The sequence below is a fragment of the Schistocerca cancellata genome, chromosome 11, assembly GCF_023864275.1.
Source record: "Schistocerca cancellata isolate TAMUIC-IGC-003103 chromosome 11, iqSchCanc2.1, whole genome shotgun sequence".
NCBI lineage: Eukaryota > Metazoa > Arthropoda > Insecta > Orthoptera > Acrididae > Schistocerca > Schistocerca cancellata.
The window spans coordinates 35,481,600-35,490,526 of record NC_064636.1 but is presented as its reverse complement, the minus strand read 5'-3'; the positions used below and the strand labels follow the sequence as shown (position 1 = coordinate 35,490,526).

General features: G+C 41.5%; 1 protein-coding gene across 1 annotated transcript in view; it reads left to right on the top strand.

Moving 5' to 3' along the window:
* The window catches only part of LOC126108116 (uncharacterized), a 212,891-nt gene that overhangs the window by 130,366 nt on the left and 73,598 nt on the right, over positions 1-8,927 (top strand). The window lies entirely within an intron of this gene.

Here is an 8,927-nt window from a genome sequence, read left to right as displayed (position 1 = left end):
ATTTTCCAAGAATTCTGTGTACAGTTAACTGACAATGGAAAAAAAGCACAGCTTCTTCCAATAAGACTGGGGCAACGTGTCACACACGAAACATTTCACTGTATCCATTCATGCAGTGGACAGTAGCTTCTGTGTTCTCCAGAGTTATCGACTTCTGATTATTACCTTTGGGCTACTTCTGCATGTAATTACCAAATTTTGATGAACTGAAAGTGAACATCAGACGAGAAACCGATGTATTTGACAACAATGTTTTACTTTAGACAACTCTCAGCATAAGTTGAGAACAAAAGTGTGCTGATCCCAGGGTGATCCTTGCGAATATCTTTTGTAATAATAATGTTAATAAATGCAACATTTGAACTACGAGGGTTGGAATTTAAATAATGGCAACTATTTATTCACAACCGATACAAAAGAGTTACATGGTTGCAGCTGTTACTGTCCTTCAAAGTAGTCACCAGCCTTGCGTAGAACCCGTTGCCAGTGATATGGAAGGCATAGTATACCGTTAGCAGAGCCTGTTCTGTTGATGGTGCGAATGGAGCGGTCTACTTACTGCCTGTCGTATATCTGGAACAGTTCTGAAGCGAAAGCCACGAAGATGGTTCCTCCATCTTCAGAATCAAATCAAAGTCACAAGGACTTCAGTCAAGGGAGTATGATGGATGGTACAGTACTTCTCAGTCCCATCGACTGAACAGAGCAGCCACAGCTTGCGTTGTATGCGCCCGCACATTGTCGTGAAAAATGATGGGTGGGTTGCGCAGAAACCATTTGCACAGTCAACAGAACAGGCTCTGCTAACGGTATACTATGCCTTCCACATCGCTGGCAACGGGTTCTACCTAATGCTGGTGACTACTTTGAAGGACAGTAACAGGTGCAAACATGTAGCTCTTTGGTATCGGTTGTGAATAAATAGTTGCCACTATTTAAGTTCCAAGTCTCGTACATATAATTCATTCCAACATAATTTACCGATTCTGCAGTGATTAAGCGATGGGTTCAGCTTTATATTACTCACTTTGCTTCTGGGCATTCTCTCTTAAGGGGACCACACCCTGCTTATCTAACCCATGGTAATTTAGGCAAGTATTTGACCAATTTCTGAAAAAAAATTTGATGCAGGACCTTAATATTTTCACTGTATGTTACTTGATGCTAACAGTCAACTGTGCTAAAATCTGTTGTATCCATTTTATAGTTTTTAAGAAACACTTTTTTAAATTTATTAACAAAAAATACTAAGTTTTTTCTGCAGAAAATATTTTTTTGTGAGCTTCCTAATGTGGGAATGTTAATGAATGTAGTACCAGAGGTGGCTTCTTAAGTTATGCAGTCTCTGAAAATTTCATTCATTTATCTATGATAGTTTCTGATATAATGGGGCATATGTACTGAAAATTTTAGTTTGAGGGAATTGACTTCAAAGAAAAAGCTTTTGAAATTTGTTAGTTACAGTTAATTAAAACTGTCCTGCTTCATATGATGGCCCTTCTTTGGCCTCTAGCAGATCTTCCAGCTTCTTTTTCACCTTTCTGGATGTTTGTCTTGCTTTCTTGGCCATATTAGATGCAGACCTATCAGCATCGGCTATCCTCATTTTATCCCAGTGTTGCAGCCCAGTGATCTTTTTTTCACCAGGATTAAGTCCCAGCTTCTTCAGTACCCAACACTTACCAGTATTACCACAACTGAATGTAATAACAGCATCATGAACTCCTAGTTTCATTGTTTGCATGCCTGCAAATACAATTGTAGGAAGGTAGTTCCAAATTATGCTGTTGAAACATTCATTTGGGTTCTGTGTCTGCCCATGCAGACGTTTCCTTAGAAGGTCAGGATGAGCCAAGTCTCTGAAAATAGGTTTAACTGATATAATAACTGCAGCAGGAAGAGAATGCTGGTGAGAATAAGATTCTCCAGTTGGGCCCTATTGTATTTGCACCACGAATTTTCTTCTGATGGACACAATCGATGACATGGCTTATCGTGAGTAGAGGACTTACGGAAGAATGTGGCCCAAACATCTCTCTTCATTGCCTATAGATTTTCTTTATTTCTCCTAATTGCCTGCCCATAGTATACCTGCAAGTTTTCTATAATAACTCGCAATCTCACTTGAACAAAACTAACCACACATTCTAAAGCGTGTTGTTTACAAACAGCAGAAACAAGTAATACTGACCGTTGCATTCGAAGGATAGCCAACATACTCAGGAGTAAAAAAATATCCCTAACGTGCAATGTAGGGGATATAAAGATCTAAAATATATGCAGAAAAGTGGGTGACAAAAAAGTGGGCGTAGCACATAAACGCACGTGGTAGGAAAATGCTCTTCAAATGCTCGAAAAAAAATTTTTCAGCAAAATCCTTTTCAGAATACTTAAATAAAACCTTAATCCGTTGAAATATGATGAAAACCGAAAATCGATTTCCCCCCCTATCACAGTGTGGTCCCCTTAACTGGGAGGTTCTTTCTGGGAATATTATGATGATAAAGATTTGTAACAGTCTGCATGACATCATAGAGTGTGTGTTCTTGATTATTTGTTTGCTATAATGTTGACCAGCGATGCCTTTTCATCCGAGGCTGTAGAGAACCCTCAGATCCAGTAATCCAATAATTAAATTACATTTTGATGGTGTACTTTTGGGTGAGTTGTTGTTCCCATGTCACGCACAGTATTTCAGTGCCAAACCCAGTGGGGTTCTCGAGTTGCTGAGAGTTGTGCTCTTAACATGTTCTTGCTGCCTGGACTCAGCACATGGCATATTGTCAGTCTCATGCTGCTATTTATAGCTAAGTTCAACTCCCAGTGCTCTCTACACTTTTCAAATCTCTCACTGATATTCCGTGAAAGGAGCACTGTCTCTCAATATTTCCCAGCTCTGGTGGATGTGGTGACTATCGAGGTCCTAATAAGTAAAGTACTGTACCCAAGCCTTCTGTAAATTGAAATCTCATCCATGTTTGTTAAATTTTCCTTCACCTTTACTTTGATAGCCTGCACAATTAAGCTCTCCCAGAAACGTAGTGTCTGCAACACGGTACTGGTCAGTTAAACATGCTGATTATAATGTATTGTAGGAGTCTACCGAATCTTTCTGGCTATTTGGGTAGCATAAAAGGGAGATTCAAACTCTCAATCAGCTATAAAAATTGATGCGGCTATAAAAATTGGTACGCGACTGACAATAGTTGAGTCTGGTTTGAGTCCAGGCAACAAGTTCATATGAGGTGCGACAATAAACTAATGAATGCTTACCGTTTTAGTCATGTTTAGTCTCCTTCAAAGTAGTTCCCTTCTGATTGCACACACTTTTTCCAGCACTTCTGTCATTGATGGTAACATTTCTGGGACTTATCTTCTGTAATATCCTCCAAGACCCTCGTCACAGCTTTTTGGACATCTCGTGTTGTTTGAAAATGTTGTCTCTTGACTGCCGTTTTGACTCTTGGAAATAGAAAAAAGTCCCATGGAGTGATATCTGGCGAATAAGGTGACTGTGGTAGTACTGAAATTCGTTTTGACAGAGCAGTATGGGATGGCACACTATTGTAATGCAGAATCCAATTATCAGCAATGTTGGCACGGACACAAAGAACTCTTTTTTACGAAGTCTTTGTAAAATTTCTGTGTAGTAATATTTGTTAACTGTTTGTCCAGGAGGCACCCACTCTTTATGAACAGTTCCTGTGGAATCAAAGAAGCACACAAGCATGCATTTCACGTTTGACTTTGACATGCGAGCTTCTTTTGGTCTGGGTGATCCCTTTGAGCACCATTGCGAACTTTGTTGTTTTGTCTCTGGATCGTACTGAAAAAAACAACTTTCATCACCAGTAATAACACAGCTCAACAATTCTGGATTGACTTCCGTTTGCTCTAACAGATCAGCTGCCACATCTTTCTGTGTTTCTCGCTGTTGTGGTGCGAGATTTTTGGGGACCATTTTTGCACAAATCTTTCTCATACCAAGATCTTCAGTTATTATTAGACGAACCGTTTCTAGATTGATGTTCAGTTCTTCTGCAATCATTTTCACGGATAATCTTCGATCAGATCGTACGAGTTCACGCACCCTGGCCAAGTTGACATCCGTCTGTGAGGTTGATGGTTGTCCACAGTGGTTTTCATCTTCAACTTTTGTTCTGCCTTCACTGAACATTTTATGCCAACAAAAACTTGAGCTCTTGACATAACTTCCTCTCCAAAAGCCTTCTGAAGCTCACCATAAGTTGTCGTCACATTTTCACTCAATTTAATGCAGAAAGAAGTGGCATGCCATTGTGGGATATTGTGCGGTTCCATTTCCGTGACGAGAGACACAAACGCGTGTTAACTTATTACAGCACAACTCACGACTGTGCAGTTGCGTCTATGGGCCGCTTTGACTAGAAGCAGCTTATAGACCGAGGTCAAAGATATTGGGCCTACGCAAGCCTGCAGGCTTGCCACATCTTGCAAAGAAAATCAGTCTCATTACTTTATTGTCACACCTCGTATATGGTCACGGATGTGCCAGAGAATGTGATGAGCCGCTGTGGGAAGATTGAAGAAGCTAAAGTAACCAATAGGTAGCTGGCACTGTACCTGGAAAGGAGAGTGGCTCCAGCAACTGACTAAAACATGTGTAACCAGGAGTTGCTGAGTACAGGACAGTGTTGCAGCAGGGTTGCAAGACCAGGTTTGTCACTTCAGACCTTGTCCATTGATCAAAAAGGTCAAGCCGCCAGGTGTTTGAGAGAATTGACGGTGCTAAGAGATACCTTAGGTACCAAAGGGACTGATGAACAGATTCAGTTCAGGTCTAATAGAGACACGCGCAGTACACAATAGTTAAAAAGAGGAGGACTGCGATTTCTCAGAAGGATTGTGAAAAAGTATGTGAGTTTGGCAGCTACATCTATACTCTGAAGGTGATATTTGGCAGAGGGTACTTCTTGTAGAGCTATCTGATGCTCACTTCCCTGTTCCATTCACAAATGGTGCACGGAAAGAATGATTGTCAGTAAAAATTTGTAGGAGCTATAATCTCTCAGATTTTATCGATGTCACATTTTGTGAGACGTACGTTGGGGAAAGGAATACGTTGCCCGACTCTTCTCAGAATGTACTGTCTCAGAATTTCAGCAGTAAGCCTCTGTGATGCACAACGCACCTCTTGTAGCGTCTGTCCTGTAGTTCGTCAAGTGTCTCCATAATGCTCTTGTGCCAATTAAACGATTCTGTGACAAAATGCATTGATCTTCATGGGATCTTCTCTGTCATTGCTTTCAGTCCTACTCAGTAACAGTCCCAGATTGTTGTACAGTACTCAAGAATTTGTAGAACTAGTGTGTTGCAAGCCACCTTTTTTTGTCAATGACCTGTACTTTCCTTAAGATTCTTGCTATAAATTTCAGCCTGGCATTTGCTTTTACAATTATTTGTTTTATGTGGTCATTTCACATTAGGTCACTCAGCATCGTTATTCCTAAATATTTTACGTTCAATACTGTTTGCAGCAATTCGTCATCAATAATGTAGAAGTACAGTACCTGCCCCATTCATCACTCCTCTACAGGTCGTTCTGTAAATTGCTACATTTTCTGGCATTGCTACCTTCTTGCAGACAACCACGTAATCTGTCGGTAGCCTTAGAGAGCTTTTTACGCTTTATACTAGTAGATTTTACAGTCTCTTAGGGGTAAGAGTGCAGGTATTTTTATTTGTGGCTAGGTACTGGTTACTGAACATCATCACACCAGTATTTACTTTGTTTGCAGACTAACAATTAAGCTAATGCTTCAAAGTATTATATGTGATCGAAAGTGTCCGGACACCTGGCTGAAAATGAGTTCAAAGTTCGTGGCGTCCTCCATCGGTAATGCTGGAGTTTAGTGTGGTGTTGCCCCACCCTTAGCCTTGATGACAGCTTCAACTCTTGCAGGAATACAGTGTGTAAACTTTTAGATGGCAGACGTCTCCCCAGTCCTGAATCGGTAGAAGTCAGTAAACATCGGGGGGCTTCGGTAGGCACGCAGTTTCAACTGCTGCCAACATTATGTAGCCGACTGTGTTGTACGAGGTAGCCATTGTCGTCTGCTTCGTTATTGTTTTACGCTGTACTGTTCTGCGTGTTTTTATTGTGCAGTTGTGCTAAACATTATCAAATTGAGTGAAGAGGCAGTTGCTGGCCCATCTCGGAAGATGCCAACAACCCCTACTGGTAGGCCTACGGTTAGAAGGAAACCAGTATTACGTAGCAATGCTCGCAAAATTATATTTCGTGTGATTGAATGCTGCGAAAGGAAAAGGGAGCAGAAGAAATTGCTTCACCCCATTTACAAATCGTCAGTGAGAGCTGCTACATACACAGGACAAAGCATGCGTAGCATTGGAAGGTTCAAACAGTTTTCCAACAATCATCCTGGCGTATCACCACAAACGCCTGGCAAGAAAAGCTGAGTTTCCATTTCAGATATTTTGTTCGCGATCACTTTGAAGCAGCCCCCTATTTCGTCCAAATTACCTTATATTTCATTTTTCCTTGCTACGGTATTGCTTTGTATGGAAACACCACTAGTTACTGTATTATTTCGAAACACATTCATATTACAGTAAATTTCCAAATTCAAAAAAATACATGCAGTGCAGAAGGCATTTTCTTATAAATCTTTCTCTCTCTTTTAACTTACGAAAAGAAGTGGAGAAATCGAAGTAATGATCGATGATTTCATTGCAATCGGATGAGTGGTTTGTGAGCGCATACATACATTCATTTTTATATATATATAGATTTTAATGTACATGACGATCTCAGTTTCGTTTACGAACAACATTTAAAGCGAGTTTTACTTCCAAGCCTTTCGTCTGCTTTCGTGTAAGCATGACGCGCAATTTGTAGTGCCAGCACTGCAACTGGTAGGCGTGACTTGTCCCCTCCCCAAAGACTCCCCCCCTCCCCCCGCCAGCCAATGCTTGCTTCCTACTCTCCCCGCACTCCCCTCACAACTCTGCCGTCTTGCAGTTAACACACTGTACTTTCAATCAGGTGTTTGAAAGTTTCTTGGGAAATGGCAGTGCTGCACCGAGACATCTGAAAACATCCTAAACGTGTTCTATAACATTCAGGTCAGGACTCTGTGCAGGCCAGTACATTACAGGGAAGTTACTGTTGTGTAACCACTCCGCCACAGGCCGTGCATTATGAACAGGTGCTCGATTGTGTTGAAAGATGCAATCGCCATCCCCAAATTGCTCTTCAACAATGGGAAGAAGGCACTTAAAACATCAATGTAGGCCTGTGCCATGATAGTTCCATGCAAAACAACAAAGGATGCAAGCCCCCTACATGAAAAACACGACCGCACCATAACATCACTGCCTCCGAATTTTACTGCTGGCACTACACACGCTGGCAGATGACGTTCACTGGGCATTCCCCATACCCACACCTTGCCATCGGATTGCCACATTGTGTACGTGATTCGAACTCCATACAACATTTTTCCATCGTTCAGTCGTCCAGTGTTTACGCTCCTTGCAGAAGGTAAGGTGTCGTTTGGCATTTACCGGTATGGCGTGTGGCTTACGTGTAGCTGCTCGACCATGAAATCCAAGTTTTCTCACTTCCCACCTACCTGTCACAGTACCTGCAATGGATCCTGATGCAGTTTGTAATTCCTGTGTGATGGTTTGGATAGATGTCTGCCTATTACACATTAGGACCACCTTCAACTGTCGGCAGTCTCTTGTCAGTCAACAGATGAGGTCAGCCTGTACAGTTTTGTGCTGTACGTGTCCCTTCACTTTTCCACTTCACTATCACATCGGAAACAGTGGACCTGGAGATGTTTAGGAGTGTGGAAATATCATGTACATACGTGTGCCACAATTCTACTCTCACGATGTCTAATGACCACTGAGGTTGCAGACACGGAGTACCTGGCAGCACAATGTCCGGATATGTTTGCTCACATAGTGCACATTGTCTCCCTGGTTTGGCACATTATTGTGTTGACATGGCAACTGGACTACAGAACTGAGAACTCTGAGTGGATCTTATGTAGGTTCACACACCTATTAAGAAGGCCCATACACATTTTCGACCTCGATATTTCACCATTTTCCCCAGGCATCGAGGGCAGATTTTTTTTTTCTATTATGTGGGTCCCGCAGGTGAAGTTTAGGTGAGTACAACTACAGTATAGCATGATCGTGCTCTTCATACATTGCTACAATTCCTCTACTGCGTGAAGGGGTGAAATCTCATTAAGCCTTGGCAGAACAGGTGCAGACTAAACGTTGATTTTAAGATGTGCGCAAGCAAATGGGCTGTTCTTCTGGAATCTGGTGACCGGTATACTGCAACTCTGTCAGTACTGCGCTGGGTGTTGGAAATGTCAATTTCTGTAGGTCATTAACCCATTAATGGCCAAGCATTAAAACAATGATTAAAACATGTTTATTTGATCTAATTGTACATTAATTGTACACTAAGCGAACGGCGAATTCTAGCCTTAGTACAAATTTTCATTCATTGTCAGCACACATGTATACGTCGTACGTGTTTGAGACTTGTCAGGGTCTCTGTAACCGTACAGTTTCGTCAGTTCGAATGGAGCCGCACATTACGTGTTTTACATTTGTAAACTGGCGTACTTTTACACGCCCTACATTTTTCCCTTGCTTTGTTTTTCCTCTTCTGTTATATGTGCTGAATCATAATAGCTCGCCTTCTTCAGAAGAGAAGTTTTGTAATTTTGCACATAAGTGAATTTCTCTCTGCCCTGAGGGACTGCAGTTTCATTATTTTGTTCATTCTCAACTGCAGTATCTTCAGATGTCGTTAGGGGCTTAAGTAAGTATGATCAAAATTCGAGTTGGGACAAATTTTCATCATTCGTAAGATGGCATATTTTCCAAGAATTGCC